Genomic DNA, 18,749 nt, shown 5'->3' with positions numbered 1-18,749 from the left:
TTATAATGATCAAAATCGGTTGAAATTGCCCTTATGTCTGTGGTCTCCCGCCGTTTTAAATTAAGATTTGAAAATTGTCTTGTGTGTCCCAGGCCTAAGATAACTGAACGGTCTTTTATCAGTCCAAAACACTAAACAATGTTGCAGATAGCAAGCACAGCTGGGCTGACTCCGGCTGAAATGCGTCAGAAAATGCGTTGAAAAACGTGTAAGTAATTCAATTAATTTATTGTTCTAATGTTCTTTGATTAATTGTCAAGATAAAAATACTTTTTTAATATCTAGATATTGTGATGATAATTACGTAACGTCAGAATACCCATTCGGTCGCGGAGGTACGAGTGTTGATGAGACGGCCTATAATACGGTCTCTTTTTAGGATGATTGTGTTTTTTTTGTTTGTTTGTTTTTCATTATAAAAACTGCTGAGCTGTATCCAGTGCAATGTAATGTGGGCTAATGAAATGATATTGAGTTATATTCCATTTTGTTCCACAGGAATACAATGACATACACAAACCTGTATTCTTTCATTCACATTTGCAGTATAACCTCAATATTACGCATTTGCAACTTCTCAAATCTGCCTTTGCAATTGAAAATCTTCACGCATTGACTTTGCAACTATTTTCGCGATATATGAGATGCGTGACTAACTTGTGCACTTGTAAACTGAGTGGCGGTGAGAGAGAAAGCAGGAGCAATTTGAAATTGCAATAGCAGATTTGAGAAGTTGCAAATGCCTAATCGAGGTTGTCCTGCGAATGTGAATGAAATAATACAAGTTTGTTTATCACTGTATTTCTGTGAATGGTATTTTAACATTTGTGACTTTGTCTGCAGCTTCAAATTCAGAATACAGGTTTGTGACTATTGCCTGCGAATGCAAATCTCAACATTCAACAGGTTTTCAAGAACAAATATTTATTGTACAAGTTCTCAAATTCACATCTACATGCTCTCGAGTTTTGCTACTCTTTTACCTTCATTTAATCTTTTCCAATCTTCAAGCAGGAGCTGAATAAAATACTCTGAATGATATCAGTCCACAGTCTGACTTGTGAAGCGGCCTGGAGTCCTAACACACACCATGTTCGTTGTTTGGCCAGAGGAGAACTGACCCAGACGGAGCCTGTTTTTCTTTCTCCATTCTGTCTCTGGTGGAGTTTGGGTTCTTGCCACTGTCGCCTCTGGCTTGCTTAGTCGAGGACACTTCTTCTTAATATTCATGATCTCCTGCATTGACACCATTATATGAGAACTGAACTGAGCTGGACGATGACATCACAGTTTTCTGCAGAGCTGCTTAATAATGAAAATGAACTATTTTTATAATTGATATACTTTATACAGTTATTGAACAGAACTGAATCAACACTGAACTGAATTCAGCTGAACAATGACACTTTTCTTTTTAGAGCAGCTTTACAGCCAAACTGAACTCTGTTTGCGTCATTGATAACTTTCCTGTTTCTAAAACAAAGCTTTTAGAAACCATTGAACAAATTGCTTTGCAAAATGATTCACTGTTTCGAGGCTCTCACACGCTGGTCAGAACAGCGGAAACTCAGCATGAAAACAGTTTTTATTGAAAGTTCAAATTTTTATTTTATCAGTTTTTATTCAATGCAATTATCAAATCATCTAACACCAGTAAATATGAAATGTCTTTATAATATGTGTTAGTTTATTAAATTGTAGGGCTTGTTTTGTTTGTTTTATGGAGAGCTTGGTAATCAGACCAATTAGACACTTTTAACCACAACTCCTTTTTTATTATAAAAATGTGCCAATAAACATTAATATTTAACAAACTGATCTGAGATCAGGTAAAATGAAATAGACAGTGGTTCATGGGTTCACAGAGATCATCTCCCCCTAGTGACGTAATGACATGAAGCCAGTGCTGCCAGATTTGGCAAGTTTCTGAATATTGAATTTGATTTTGCTGGTAAAAATTGGTTTGCCGGTTTTCAAACTCCTACATTTTATAGATTAATTGGTTAATAAACGAAACTCAAGTGTGCATGTAGTCTATAAAATCAGTCATCATGATGTGTAAACACACCGGCCCACCGCAGAGTCGACTGGTGTTGGTGATGACGTCGCTGACGAGAACACACTTTTAGCCAATCAGAGATCAGCAATCAGACGTGATCATTCATGACTGACGGGTTTTTAGGAAGATCATTTGTAGCTGTATATTCGAGTGATCAGTGTGTCAAAGTGACATAAATATACAGTAAGTTGTATCTACAGTGAAGTATTGAAGCACGTTTCCGCCATGGTTGAGTAAAAAAATATGATTCTTTAAGTCATAATAATGAGGCATTTTCTCATAATAATTACTTAACATCTCATAAATGCAATTAAAGTGATTGACTTTCCTACAGTTAGATTACATTGAAGTGGAAAGTTTTACAGGGACAAACACCACTCACATTTTCTGCAAATTTTTGGTCCATTTTAGTAAGGGATATAAGATTACTGTATATGTTATATGTTTACTTGCATCATAATAAAGTCTGTGAAAGGTTTGATATTGTGTAGTTTGTGATCCTCCATCAGCAGCTGCAGTTTCTCTCAGCTGTATCAGTGCAGTCACTGTGACGTCTGACTGACAGAGGTTTTTGTACGACTCTTTATCACTGTGTGAACACAGCTTTACTGCTTATTTCATGGTAACTCTGACAGTAATAATCTCCTGTATCTTCAGTCTGGACTCCACTGATGGTCAGAGTAAAATCACTGCCAGATCCACTGCCACTGAATCTAGATGGAGTTCCAGTATTACGGGTTGTTGCCCAATATATGAGGAGTTTAGGAGCTTCTCCAGGTTTCTGTGAGTACCAGGCTAAGTAATGACCATATGAACTATAATAATACACATTACTGCTGGTTTTACAGTTTATTCTGACTTCTTCTCCTGGTTGAACTGCTGGTATTGATGGACTCTGAGTTACAGTGATCTGTCCTCTACACTCTGAGAGAAAACACAAACAAAAATGAAAATGATATATGATGATATACAGTATATGATAAACATATATATTACACATTTTAAGATAATTAATAATTATTATAAAAACTGTGTTACACAAACCTTGAATAAACAGTGCAATGGTCCAGATGAAGATGTTGATTGTGTTCATTGCTGTAGTTTAGTCTTGTGTGATGATGAAGATTGTGTTCTGCTCTCAGTCATGAAGTGTTAAACTCACAGCACTATAAACACTCTCAGAGCACTGAAGCATGTGCTGACAATGCAAAGTGACTCTCTCTATTTAAATCATTATCCTGAAGACTGTAGATCAGTCACAAACACATTATCAAACAACTTCCTCATGTTGAGAAATGCCAAGCTATTATACACACATTTCTGAAGATTCTACTGGCAGAATCATATATATTATTGATTCAGTCATTATTAATATTTACATTGCACTTATTTAACAACTGACGAGAAAACTATTGATTTGAAGACATTCATATACAGACCCTTTCCAAAAAATTTGAATATCATGGAAAAGTTTATCTATTTCCATAATTCCATTCAAAACGTTAAACTTCCATAGATTATAGATTCAGGGCCCACAACTTAAACGATTTCAAGTATTTAGTTGTTTATTTGTACATAATTTGGGCTTCCAGCTCATAAAACAAACGAAAACTGGATTTAAAAAAAATTGAATATTACATGAAATCACACAGTAATTACACAGTGATACCATGGTCACTGAACCAGGTTTTGGTTCTTTTGGCAGTGTGGGCAGGTGCAAATCCTGCTGGAAAATGAAGTCAGCATCTCCATAAAGCTTGTCTGCTGAAGGAAGCATGAAGTGCTCTGAAAATGTCCTGGTAGACGACTGCGTTGAGTGGACAGCACAGTGGACCAACACCAGCTGATGACCAACACAGACTGTGGAAACTTCACACTGGACTTCAAGCATCTTGGATTGTGTGCCTCTCCATTCCTCCTCCAGACTCTGGGACCTTGGTTTCCAAATGAGATGCAAAATTCGCTCTCATCAGAAAAGAGGACTTTGGTCCACTGTGCTTTATTAAATCCAGAGTCAACGCAGCCGTCTACCAGGACATGTTCAGAGCACTTCATGCTTCCTTCAGCAGACAAGCTTTATGGAGATGCTGACTTCATTTTCCAGCAGGATTTGCACCTGCCCACACTGCCAAAAGAACCAAAACCTGGTTCAATGACCATGGGATTACTGTAGTGCAGCAGAAAATGTTTTTAAAAAAAGGCATAGTTATTCTGACAGCAACAAAAAAACAAAAACAAAAAAAAAAGCATGAAACACAAACCTGAGGGCTGTGGCAATAGTTCAATAGTTCAATAGTTTGGATTGAGCTGATCAACAAACGGACAGGGAACTACGTCATCACGTTGAAAGGTCACGCCGGCGCCGGCCGAAGTACCGCCCCACTGTTTACAATGCGACTGTACGTAGGAGGATAATTCAAATAGTATTGTTTGCGATTATATATATAGAAATAGTATTCAGTGAATATGAATATGAATAGTATATGAATAACATTCTGATGAATATGAATAGTAGTTCAAATAGTATTGCCGGCGCAGGCATGACCTTTCAACGTGATGACGTAGTTCCCTGTCCGTTTGTTGATCAGCTCAATCCGAACTATTGAAGGTAAAAAGTCTATAAATTATATATTTCTTTTTTTTAAATGACCTATCGTTTCGCTAGATAACAACCTCTTCTTCAGCTGTGATCGCGTACAGCCCGTTTAAACACTTAAAAGACTTTTGAAACTGCATTGATTTGGACTTAACGATGGTGACCAATGAAGTCCGTTGTAAATTTTCATTTTGGGGTGAACTAATCCTTTAACAAGTGCATTTATAATGTACAGTACCAGTGATGTTTAGTTCTTCAATTTGATGTTTTAAAAAATAGGAAAGTGGTCACAAGTATAAGCCCTGGAGTAGGGCAGGAGTAAAATTTAAACGTCTAACCTTTCTTTCTTTCTTTCAAAGATAAGATTATCACTCTTAAAGCAGAGATCACCTTACTCAAAGATGAGTGTGATTTTTTGAAAAAGGAAACTGAAAAGATGAAGTCTGCTGTCCCATCTGCAATGACACAAAGATATGCTGTTCCTATAGTGCCACAGCCCTCATGTTTGTGTTTCATGCTTTTTTGTTTTTTTGTTGCTGTCAGAATAACTATGCCTTTTTAAAAAAAAAAATTCTGCTGCACTACAGTCATTATCACTATAAAATATCACAACCCCCCCATGATCTGCCTCAAACTTCACCAAAATGTGTTTTCTTCAAAATTACAGTTACTACGGTAATATCAGGTGGCACAAAATGTTTTAGAGTGGAGGATTGTTCGACAACTTAAAATTGAAGGTGTAGCTTGCTAAGAGCATGTATATACTGTATATTCATATTTTTGCAGTGCAGCAAGACCAATGGGACTCCATCAACTCCTCAACTTCAGAGTCCCCAGTGGAAGTTAAGAAAAAGAAGAGCAAGAAAAGAAAGAAGAAGAAAAGCAAGAGAAGCAAATAAAGGGGGGAGGGGGGGTATATATAATGTGTTACTTTGTTGTTTGAGTATACTGTAGAAAAGACAATGTTTTATTAAGATGAAAAAGTGTTTTGAAATGTTTTTGTAAAATAAAAGTCAGAAATTAAATTGGATCCTTTATTGTATATTTACTGCACTTACCCTGTAACTACACAGAACAAGGGGGTAACAAGCTCCACTTTAATTTACAGCCTGCAGGAGTTACACTTACCCTGTAACTACACAGAACAAGGGGGTAACAAGCGCCACTTTAATTTACAGCCCGCAGGAGTTACACTTACCCTGTAACTACACAGAACAAGTGGGTAACAAGCGCCACTTTAATTTACAGCCCGCAGGAGTTACACTTACCCTGTAACTACACAGAACAAGGGGGTAACAAGCTCCACTTTAATTTACAGCCCGCAGGAGTTACACTTACCCTGCAACTACACAGAACAAGGGGGTTACAAGCTCCACTTTAATTTACAGCCCGTAGGAGTTACACTTACCCTGTAAATACACAGAACAAGGGGGTAACAAGTGCCACTTTAATTTACAGCCCGCAGGAGTAACACTTACCCTGTAACTACACAGAACAAGGGGGTAACAAGCTCCACTTTAATTTACAGCCCGTAGGAGTTACACTTACCCTGTAAATACACAGAACAAGGGGGTAACATGCGCCACTTTAATTTACAGCCCGCAGGAGTTACACTTACCCTGTAACTACACAGAACAAGGGGGTAACATGCGCCACTTTAATTTACAGCCCGCAGGAGTTACACTTACCCTGTAAATACACAGAACAAGGGGGTAACAAGCGCCACTTTAATTTACAGCCCGCAGGAGTTACACTTACCCTGTAAATACACAGAACAAGGGGGTAACATGCGCCACTTTAATTTACAGCCCGCAGGAGTTGCACTTACCCTGTAACTACACAGAACAAGGGGGTAACAAGCTCCACTTTAATTTACAGCCCGCAGGAGTTACACTTACCCTGTAACTACACAGAACAAGGGGGTAACAAGCTCCACTTTAATTTACAGCCCGCAGGAGTTACACTTACCCTGTAACTACACAGAACAAGGGGGTAACATGCGCCACTTTAATTTACAGCCCGCAGGAGTTACACTTACCCTGTAACTACACAGAACAAGGGGGTAACAAGCTCCACTTTAATTTACAGCCCGCAGGAGTTACACTTACCCTGTAACTACACAGAACAAGGGGGTAACATGCGCCACTTTAATTTACAGCCTGCAGGAGTTACACTTACCCTGTAACTACACAGAACAAGGGGGTAACATGCGCCACTTTAATTTACAGCCCGCAGGAGTTACACTTACCCTGTAACTACACAGAACAAGGGGGTAACAAGCTCCACTTTAATTTACAGCCCGCAGGAGTTACACTTACCTTGTAACTACACAGAACAAGGGGGTAACAAGCTCCACTTTAATTTACAGCCCGCAGGAGTTACACTTACCCTGTAACTACACAGAACAAGGGGGTAACATGCGCCACTTTAATTTACAGCCCGCAGGAGTTACACTTACCCTGTAACTACACAGAACAAGGGGGTAACAAGCGCCACTTTAATTTACAGCCCGCAGGAGTTACACTTACCCTGTAAATACACAGAACAAGGGGGTAACATGCGCCACTTTAATTTACAGCCCGCAGGAGTTACACTTACCCTGTAACTACACAGAACAAGGGGGTAACATGCGCCACTTTAATTTACAGCCCGCAGGAGTTACACTTACCCTGTAACTACACAGAACAAGGGGGTAACAAGCGCCACTTTAATTTACAGCCCGCAGGAGTTACACTTACCTTGTAACTACACAGAACAAGGGGGTAACAAGCTCCACTTTAATTTACAGCCCGTAGGAGTTACACTTACCCTGTAAATACACAGAACAAGGGGGTAACAAGCGCCACTTTAATTTACAGCCCGCAGGAGTTACACTTACCTTGTAACTACACAGAACAAGGGGGTAACAAGCTCCACTTTAATTTACAGCCCGCAGGAGTTACACTTACCTTGTAACTACACAGAACAAGGGGGTAACAAGCTCCACTTTAATTTACAGCCCGCAGGAGTTACACTTACCCTGTAACTACACAGAACAAGGGGGTAACATGCGCCACTTTAATTTACAGCCCGCAGGAGTTACACTTACCCTGTAACTACACAGAACAAGGGGGTAACAAGCGCCACTTTAATTTACAGCCCGCAGGAGTTACACTTACCCTGTAAATACACAGAACAAGGGGGTAACATGCGCCACTTTAATTTACAGCCCGCAGGAGTTACACTTACCCTGTAACTACACAGAACAAGGGGGTAACATGCGCCACTTTAATTTACAGCCCGCAGGAGTTACACTTACCCTGTAACTACACAGAACAAGGGGGTAACAAGCGCCACTTTAATTTACAGCCCGCAGGAGTTACACTTACCTTGTAACTACACAGAACAAGGGGGTAACAAGCTCCACTTTAATTTACAGCCCGTAGGAGTTACACTTACCCTGTAAATACACAGAACAAGGGGGTTACAAGCTCCACTTTAATTTACAGCCCGTAGGAGTTACACTTACCCTGTAAATACACAGAACAAGGGGGTAACAAGCTCCACTTTAATTTACAGCCCGCAGAAGTTACACTTACCCTGTAACTACACAGAACAAGGGGGTAACAAGCGCCACTTTAATTTACAGCCCGCAGGAGTTACACTTACCCTGTAACTACACAGAACAAGGGGGTAACAAGCTCCACTTTAATTTACAGCCCGCAGGAGTTACACTTACCCTGTAACTACACAGAACAAGGGGGTAACAAGCGCCACTTTAATTTACAGCCCGCAGGAGTTACACTTACCCTGTAACTACACAGAACAAGGGGGTAACAAGCGCCACTTTAATTTACAGCCCGCAGGAGTTACACTTACCCTGTAACTACACAGAACAAGGGGGTAACAAGCACCACTTTAATTTACAGCCCGCAGGAGTTACACTTACCCTGTAACTACACAGAACAAGGGGGTAACAAGCGCCACTTTAATTTACAGCCCGCAGAAGTTACACTTACCCTGTAACTACACAGAACAAGGGGGTAACAAGCGCCACTTTAATTTACAGCCCGCAGGAGTTACACTTACCCTGTAACTACACAGAACAAGGGGGTAACAAGCTCCACTTTAATTTACAGCCCGCAGGAGTTACACTTACCCTGTAACTACACAGAACAAGGGGGTAACAAGCTCCACTTTAATTTACAGCCCGCAGGAGTTACACTTACCCTGTAACTACACAGAACAAGGGGGTTACAAGCTCCACTTTAATTTACAGCCCGCAGGAGTTACACTTACCCTGTAACTACACAGAACAAGGGGGTTACAAGCTCCACTTTAATTTACAGCCCGCAGGAGTTACACTTACCCTGTAACTACACAGAACAAGGGGGTTACAAGCTCCACTTTAATTTACAGCCCGCAGGAGTTACACTTACCCTGTAACTACACAGAACAAGGGGGTAACAAGCGCCACTTTAATTTACAGCCCGCGGGAGTTACACTTACCCTGTAACTACACAGAACAAGGGGGTTACAAGCTCCACTTTAATTTACAGCCCGCAGGAGTTACACTTACCCTGTAACTACACAGAACAAGGGGGTTACAAGCTCCACTTTAATTTACAGCCCGCAGGAGTTACACTTACCCTGTAACTACACAGAACAAGGGGGTTACAAGCTCCACTTTAATTTACAGCCCGCAGGAGTTACACTTACCCTGTAACTACACAGAACAAGGGGGTTACAAGCTCCACTTTAATTTACAGCCCGCAGGAGTTACACTTACCCTGTAACTACACAGAACAAGGGGGTAACAAGCTCCACTTTAATTTACAGCCCGCAGGAGTTACACTTACCCTGTAAATACACAGAACAAGGGGGTAACAAGCGCCACTTTAATTTACAGCCCGCAGGAGTTACACTTACCCTGTAACTACACAGAACAAGGGGGTAACAAGCGCCACTTTAATTTACAGCCCGCAGGAGTTACACTTACCCTGTAACTACACAGTTGAAACGGGTAACAAACACTACTTACTATGTAACAATACGAAACAACACTATTTGCACAGTGATTACAGAGAAAGGTAGGTTACTCTTATAAAAAAACTAAAAAAAAACTTTTAATTACACAGTATATTTGCCCTGACATTTAAGTGTCATTGCAATACAATGTGATAAGGTAAGTACTAAGTACTACATGGTACGTTCTAAATTAAAGTCATAGCAGAAAAAAAAATTTTGGGGCTAAACGTTAAGTAGTTTAGTAAGAAAAGCCAATAAATAGCATTGCCAATGTTTTTCGAAATCAGCTGTTTATAAAATTGTTTCAGATTAAATTTTTATCATACTGTGCTTACATACAGCCATATATATATATATATATATATATATATATATATATATATATATATATATATATATATATATATTTAATTTACAACCCACAGATGTCAAAATTACCCTGTAACTACATTGCACAAGAACATATTTTTACAGAAATGAGATAAAACCTTTTATATACAACAGACGTACAATTTTTGCCTGGAATATATTAACAGAATAGGTACCTGTTAGTTTTAAAATAATTACATTATAAATAATCTGGTTGTACTCCTTTATTACCCAAAACTTAACATATTGTTCCCTTATACCTACACGGAGGTACACTATAATTACAGAAACATACACCGTAATTTCGGTTTACTTACGAAGTTCTTTGCAGGTTGTATATCTGCTTGTTACCCCTTTATTACCCAAAACTTAACATATTGTTCCCTTATACCTACACGGAAGTACACTATAATTACAGAAACGTACACCGTAATTTCAGTTTACTTACGCAGTTGTTTGCGGGTCGTAATATAAAGTGTTACCCAAACATGTTTTACTTACATCATCATAAATTAATAAAGTCTGTGAAAGGTTTGAAATTGTGTAGTTTGTGATCCTCCATCAGTAGCTGCAGTTTCTCTCAGCTGTATCAGTGACAAAAATTAGACAAATCAGACAAAAATTTAAATTATATATATTTCACATTTTAAGAGAACTAATAATCATTGTAAAAACTGTATTACACAAACCTTGAATAAACAGTGAAATGGTCCAGATGAAGATGTTGATTGTGTTCATTGCTGTAGTTTAGTCTTGTGTGATGATGAAGATTGTGTTCTGCTCTCAGTCATGAAGTGATTAAAGGGATACTCCACTTTTTTTGTAAATAGGCTCATTTTACAACTCCCCCAGAGTTAAACAGTTGAGTTTTGAGTTGAGAATCGGACAAGACCATTAGCATCTCTCTCAAAAAAATGACCAAAGAGTTTCGATATTTTTCCTATTTAAAACTTGACTCTTCTGTAGTTACATCGTGTACTAAGACGGACGGAAAATGAAAAGTTGCGATTTTCTAGGCTGATATGGCTAGGAACTATACTCTCATTCCTGCGTAATAATCAAGAAATTTTGCTGCCGTACCATGAGTCCAGCAGGCGTAATGATATGACACAGCGCCTGAAAATAGGTCTAATAGGTTAGACAAACTTAGTCCCGGTCACGTTGGAAGTTACCGAGCTGGGGACTATTTTCAGGCGTGCTCATTTAAGCAGTGTCACATGATCAAGAGTGCAGTTATACTGAATATCAGCACGCCTGTGATTCTACCATAGACATGAAGAGCAGCACGACTGTGAATGTGATATTACTTTATATAACAGTTCTATAAGAAAGAACTTTCTAACTTTCCTTTCAGACCAAATCTGATTAGTTAGTATGTATATTATTTCCACGACCACTGATGAAAGAAACCACTGAGATCAATCCTGGAGTGAGAAAACACATTAAAAACAGCTGGTGTTTCTGCTTCACTCCGCATCGCTCTCATACTGTGATCTGAAACACTGACAATAAAACATCCCAGTGCCATAATCAATATCAGCTCTAACTCTTATATCATATCAAATATATTACTACCGATAAATGTATATATTTAAAGTTTTTAGAAACAAACATTGATATTGTGTAGTTTGTGATCCTCCATCAGCAGCTGCAGTTTCTCTCAGCTGTATCAGTGCAGTCACTGTGACGTCTGACTGACAGAGGTTTTTGTACGACTCTTTATCACTGTGTGAACACCCAGCTACTACTAATATAGTGTGCACTCTGACAGTAATAATCTCCTGTATCTTCAGTCTGGACTCCACTGATGGTCAGAGTAAAATCTCGTCCAGTACTTGCTGTTCCACTGCCACTGAATCTAGATGGAGTTCCAGTATAAAGGTTGTTTATCCTATAAATCAGGAGTTTAGGAGCTTCTCCAGGTTTCTGCAGATACCAGTGTAACTCGTTGCTGTATATTCCTACATCTATATGACACTCTATTGTTGCTGTTTGACTCTGTTGGACAGTTTTAGCTTCAGGTTGAGTCAGAGTCACTCCTCTGGATTCTGAAGAAGAGAAAATAAAGTCAATTAGTTTGTTAATCACCTTTTAAGAAATCAATGTTTGTATATTAAAATGATCAAAACAACATATTATATTTATATTAAAAAGTAACAACCTTGAATAAACAGTGCAATGGTCCAGATGAAGATGTTGATTGTGTTCATTGCTGTAGTTTAGTCTTGTGTGATGATGAAGATTGTGTTCTGCTCTCAGTCATGAAGTGTTAAACTCACAGCACTATAAACACTCTCAGAGCACTGAAGCATGTGCTGACAATGCAAAGAAGTGGGCAGGATTTACAACAGCTTGTGCTGATAACAAACTCATAAACTCTACATAGAAGATTTTACTTTCAGAATAATGTTATTGAACCATTCAGTGATTAATTGCACATATTTATTAATTGTGAAATATTTGTGTTTATGTTTGTCAGGCTGATAAGACACTCGGTTTTGTCTGGAGAATCATGAATGTAGATCATTTTAAACATATGTCATACGCAGCAGTTTCTCTGAGTTCAGTTCTGTGCTACACCTTTACAAGCATGTTAACAATGAGAAATCAAGAACTAAATAAATCAGTTTTACTATATTTAGAGTAATAAAGTTGAATCAATGTTGACATGTTGCTCTCTGGGAAATATTATCATGATGTCTATTTTTCCCACATTTTCCACATGCATGAAGTTCATCAGGACTCATAATCAGGTCATTATATATTAAACAATGTGCATCTGAAATGTTCAGAATTATTGATTCATTTATTTGAAGCTGCAGGTTTTTCTGTGAATCATGATGATTGATCTGCATATGAAGAACAGAAGCATCATTATGAGAAACTCCACAACATCATCCATGATCAAAGAGGTCAAAGGTCACCTCAGAGGTCACAGCTCATCAAATATATTTCTTTAAACAGTGTTATATCAGAAAGCATTTAGTCAAATCTGAATGAGTGAGTGTTGAGAAGAGCTGAGGATCTTCTAATATCAGTGTGTTGAAGTGTTGTTTCTCTCTCTCTGCTGGAGTGTGTGTTCACTCGAGTGGAATAGAGGTTTTTGTACGAGCGTTTCATTAGATTGTATCACTGTGGTGGACTTTCGGTGGAGGAACTAAACTGGTGATCAAATGTAAGTCTATTTAATTATATATTAAATAAAAATACAATTTATATTTCAGAAAGTGTTTTTTATAGTTGAAAAAAGAACAACATTTATTAATAATAATGATTATTAGATATTGTGGTGATACATTACTTAAAGTCTTTATGTATAATGCATTATAAAGCTATCAATAGCGTATGTTATAATGTCATATATGTTTTCATAAATAACTGTAACCAAAGTTAAAATGTTTTATAATATTTGCACATTCCTTGTTACATCTAGAATTGATTGTTTGTCATGAGTTTTAGTGTATTTTTTTTTTTTTTTTGGAGGTGTAACAATGAATAGATAATATTACAATGTGTTAAAACTTTGGTTACAATTACTGATGACATTATACATGCATTATAATGTGTAAAACAATATATAATTAATGCATTAAAAATACTTTTATAATGCAATATGTATAAAGGCTTTTAATAAAGTGTAACTGATATTTTTGTATAATTATTGAATCTAAAACTATGATATTATTATAAGAATAGCATTATTCCTTTCAACAAAAAAAAAAAAATATATATATAAAAATGAAATAAAACTCTAAACATATTTCCACACTGTGTCTCACTATGAGTTTATTCAGTTTATTACAGGTTTGTTTTTCCTTCATTTATTTCTACACTGAGTTCATATTTAGTTCATCTTTTATTGTAGAAATCATACATGGAAAAAAGAGATTTGACATCAGAATGTAAATGTTGCTGCTTTCTGTAGTTCAGTCAATGATACTGAATCTCTTTTGCTCATGTTGTGCTTATAATTCAGTGTTTTGTTCATTCTGTATGATTCAATTGTGTTTTAACTCTGTTTGAAATTGAGTTACATTTTCAGTTCAGGTGAATATCTAAAAATGTAAGATATTAATGTTCAGAGTGAATAATTGCTGGAATTAAAGCAGTCAGATCGGCCTGATAATAGATAATATGTGTTATAACTGCTGTTACACTTATTGATTAGATCATACATGCATTTTAATGTATATATCAGTGCATAATTAATGCATTAAAATACTTTTATAATGCAATATGTATGAAAGCTTTAAACAAAGTGTGTTGTGTGTGTGTGAATGTGTTGTGTTTGTCTCCTGCAGCTGGTCCCACAGTGAAGCCCTCAGTGTCTCTGCTGCCGCCCTCTTCTCTGCAGATCTCTGGAGACTCAGCCGCACTGCTCTGCCTGCTCAGCTCTTACTCTCCACAGGGGGCGCTGGTGAGCTGGACACTGGACGGGTCAGAGGTCACCGAGGGGGTTCTGACCAGCGCAGAGAGCCAGCAGGACGGCCGCTACAGCCGCAGTAGCGTCCTGACCCTCAGCAAAGCACGCTGGGAAGAGGGAGAGCTGTACGTCTGCAGAGTAACACATGATGGAGCTCCTCATGAGGTCTCGTTCCACAAGAGCTCTGAGTGCTGATGTTTCTCTCCTGAAGATGAGCCGTATCTGAGTGTCCTGTGTCAGGCAGGATTCACATGAGTCTAGTGCTGCAGCTGTAGTGATTTACAACTCAATACTGAAACTGAGTGTGTGTGTGTGTGTGTGTGTGTGTGTGTGTGTGTGTGTGTGTGTGTGATCTTTCAATCTGCTGTGTTTGCTGCAACATTCAATAAAGCTTCTCAACAAGTTCACTTTGTGTCTGACAACATCATTCAACTAACAGATGAAGATGCAGGTGCTTTTCAGAAGGTTGATGTAGCAGTAAATGTCAAATAAAGCTCTTGGGGTTTGAACATGGTCTCTGGAGACAGAGCTGCTCTATTCTGAGAGGATCACAATCACTCCACCCTGACAATGCAAATGGGGTTTTCAGTCTCACTCTCTGATTGGTTACATGATCTGGACTGGAACACTTTCACTTCTGCTTTAGTGAAGCAGCGCAGACAAACTGATCATTATATTTATAGGAGATTAAAAAGTTTAGAATATAAAAATATCATAAAAATATAAAAATAAAAATAAAAACAAAGAATCAGCCGTTGTGACAGTAATTGTGTAAGAATGTAAAAGTTTGTGTGTCTCAGATGGAAAGCATCACGTCCAGACAGCAGAAGTGACTGAATGCAGTCTGTTCAGTTTGATTGACAGGATCATATATTACACCTAAAACATGATGATCATATTGAAACACTGACTCACTCTCTTCATAAACACAAGAGTGATGTTTCTCTCTCTCTGAACTGATGATGATGATGGAGAGCACTGTTGCACATCCAAAGTCTCCTGTAGGTGTTTGGTGCCTCATTTTTAGCTGTATAGAATTCACTTCAGTCTACTGTGTACATGGACAAGCTTAGTATGTGCACCCACACACACACACACACACACACACACACACACACACACACACACACACACACATCAAAATACATGGCTGTAACAATTCACGTCCTATGCTGGTTTCTGTTAATACATGATAATCAACTCAAAATATGGTGTAACTTAGCAAGCTTTCATATTCTGTGGGGAGCGTGGCTTTCTGTCATCATAATCAGTTTCTTATTTCTCAGTTTGTTTATATGTGTTTACACATTTATTAATTAGGCCCCTAATGATCATCAAACCCCTATTCCAGTGAAGTTCCTATATTCAATGAATATACAACGAAGACAAGATGTTTAATGTTCAAACTGAAAAGCTTTATTGTTTGTTTCCAAAGATTCACTCATTTTGAACATCATGGAGCATGGGTACGCCATGGACACTAACACACCCCCATGGCTTTTGAACTTAGCGCTGATAACAGTCTGGGAGGTCCTTTTCCTCTTTATCCCGAGGAACACAACGTCCATGATTTCCAAAAACTATTTTAAATGTGGACAGCACTCATAGCACTTGTAGTAGCGACAAACTGTCTTAACTGACAATTGTTTTCCAAGGTGTTCCTGAGCCCACGTTAATATCCTTTACAGTAGTGATTCCCACCGTCACATAGCATCCCCAGAAGCCTCAGTCATTCACAACCAAGGATGACTTGCTTGTGAATGAATTCCGGGGATGCCCCTTTTATGCCCAATCATGACACTCATGTGTTTCCAATGAACCTGTTCACCTGTGAATGTTCCAAACATTCCCAGTCTTGATCCTGTCCAGGTTTTTAGGAGTATGTTGCAGGCTTCAAATTCAAAATGAGTTAATGTTAGCTAAAAAACAATAAAGTTTTTCAGTTTTGAAGATTAAATGTCTTGTCTTTGTATAGTATTCAATTTAATATAGGTTGAAAATGATTTGCAAATCGTTGTATTATGTTTTTATTTTCGTTTTACAGTTGACCCAGCTTCACTGGAATTGGGGTTTGTAAAACCCATTGAATCAGATTGACAGAATCTTCATACTTAGTAAATCATTCTGTGAGACCCTGTGCCCTGTGAACTGAAGCATTATCAGTCTGGAAGACACATCTCCCATCAATATAGAGATTATAGGATAAAGGTAATATGTGTAGGAGGAACTACATTCATTGTTTTCCCCTCATTTTCCAGGCTTTTCCTTCAATTGGTCACCTGTTTGTACATCTTGTAGTCTATAACCCTTGGTAGAGCGAAGAAGTGACCATACAGCATGTGGTTAAACAATTTCCATGTATTTCAATGAGTGCCCTGCAAAAGATTACAATCTATATCTTTCCAATTGTATTGCGACATTATATATTTGTTATTGGAATAAAGGTATTTAGAACAGTATTCATTGTAATAACAGCTCTTCACAGATACATTTCCTTAATCTCAACAGATATGTCTGCAAACAATAGAAAGAAGCAGAAGAATTCAGCAGCCTCAGACATGTCTACAAGGAAGAAACTGAGGGGGGAAAAATCACCCAAAGGTTATTAAGCTTTCCTAGATTTACATTTCACCATTTCAAATCACACTTCAAATACAGAGATTATTTTGCCTTAGCCAGATATACTTAAGTCATAAATATATAATGTGTTGCCTGTCAAAATCGTTTTTTAATACATTGATGAAGATGTATGAGGTCAAACTCATGTACTTGTTTTGCTCTTTCAGAATGTAACCATGGGATCCGAGAAGGGGAACCTTACTACCCAGTGGAGAGAGTGATCCGCTGCAAAATGCAGAAGGTTAGCTTTACAATGCTTAAAAGTCTTAGATGTACTCAGTGGAATTGCAGCACCCCAACTGGAAACCCCTTAACCCCCCAACTTTGATGTTCTTTCAGGGGACCCTGTTCTGGTATGTACAATTTATCAGAGTTTTGATTGGAATAGCCTAATTCTTAGTACTTCAAAACTTAAAGTAATAGCCTTGGCTTGTATTTGTGGGCGGCTGTGGCTCAGTGTGTCGAAGTGTCCTTGGGCAAGACACTGAACCCACACTTTCCCCCAGTTTGTCATTGGATGTGTGAATACGTGGGAATCCAATCTCCAAAGCCTGTCTGCAAACAGTGCTGTATGAATGTGTGTGTAAAAGGGTGGTAGTGATGAACATTGTAAAAGTGCTTTGAATGGTCCCAGAAAGTATAAAAGCGCTATATAAGTGCAAGTCCATTTAACATCCATAATTGCTTCAGCCACTTAACTGAACGGGTTGTATTTGGGATAGCCATCTATATGTGGCTTGCCTTTAATTTATTTTGTGCAATGCTCTTGCTCAAATCTAAATGAATTATAATTTGGGTGCATGTGGGTACCATGAGATTAACTGGATGGATTAATTGTTTAGAATCAAAACTAAATAATGATATGTCGCATGCTGCCTAAAGTTTAAACATACACGCTAAGCAGCGCAAGGGAACGGAGATCTACTTTGCAAAGCAACTAACTGAGACTGAGTTTCATTTATCAAAATGTGCTATCACATCAGGCCCGTAAGAGGGCGGACAATTTTTGGCACTGAGCTTTTAGTTCAAGTTTTACAGTGTTTGTGTATTTTATCAGTTATGTGGTGCTTAAGGCAGATACACCTGACTGCCACAATGGAGAGACATATGTTGGACATAATCACCAATTTATTCAGAGGTATATGATTTCAAATAAATGGCTACATCTTATGTAATGCATATTCAAACCTTAACCAAAATATTACCATAGGCAGGTAATTTACTGTTATCAGGTTACTGTAAGTTTATAAACCTATTGAATAAAGGGGTGGCTTGCTGTTCCTCATTGCCCTTAACCTTGTCATGTTTGTTTTGAATTTAATTCATGGCTGATGTAAAGACCTAAATTAATAACAATCTCTTTTTATTACAGTGGGAAAACTTGGCCTCCACAGTGGGTGACGGAGGAGAACACCACGAATTAAGGAAATGTTCAATCCCATTGTTTTGTTCCATAAGCTATGTGTATGTTGTTACAGTATATATATATACAAAAAATCAAAAGCCTGAAAGACTCTCACTTTGAAGCAAACCAGAGAACACGTGCTGTGTTTGCAAAAGCTTGACAGATCATCTCTCTCCTTCACACATAGATAGATAGATAGATAGATAGATAGATAGATAGATAGATATTTCATACTTCCAATAATATAAATACAATTAATTAACCTCCATGC

General features: G+C 38.1%; 1 long non-coding RNA gene and 1 gene segment (V, D, J or C); both read right to left on the bottom strand.

Annotated features, from left to right (window-relative positions):
* LOC308684204 (Ig kappa chain V-III region MOPC 63-like) overlaps window positions 1-18,749 on the bottom strand; it is a 640,679-nt gene that overhangs the window by 574,877 nt on the left and 47,053 nt on the right.
* Window positions 10,244-12,292, bottom strand: LOC308684207. The gene is made up of 3 exons (XR_014029333.1): window positions 12,193-12,292; window positions 10,721-12,079; window positions 10,244-10,615 (listed from the first exon to the last, which is right to left on the bottom strand). It is a non-coding gene; the product is annotated as an uncharacterized lncRNA (long non-coding RNA).

This window comes from Scardinius erythrophthalmus (genome assembly GCF_964197995.2).
Source record: "Scardinius erythrophthalmus genome assembly, chromosome: 24".
Lineage (NCBI taxonomy): Eukaryota > Metazoa > Chordata > Actinopteri > Cypriniformes > Leuciscidae > Scardinius > Scardinius erythrophthalmus.
This window is presented reverse-complemented; position numbering and strand designations above follow the sequence as displayed.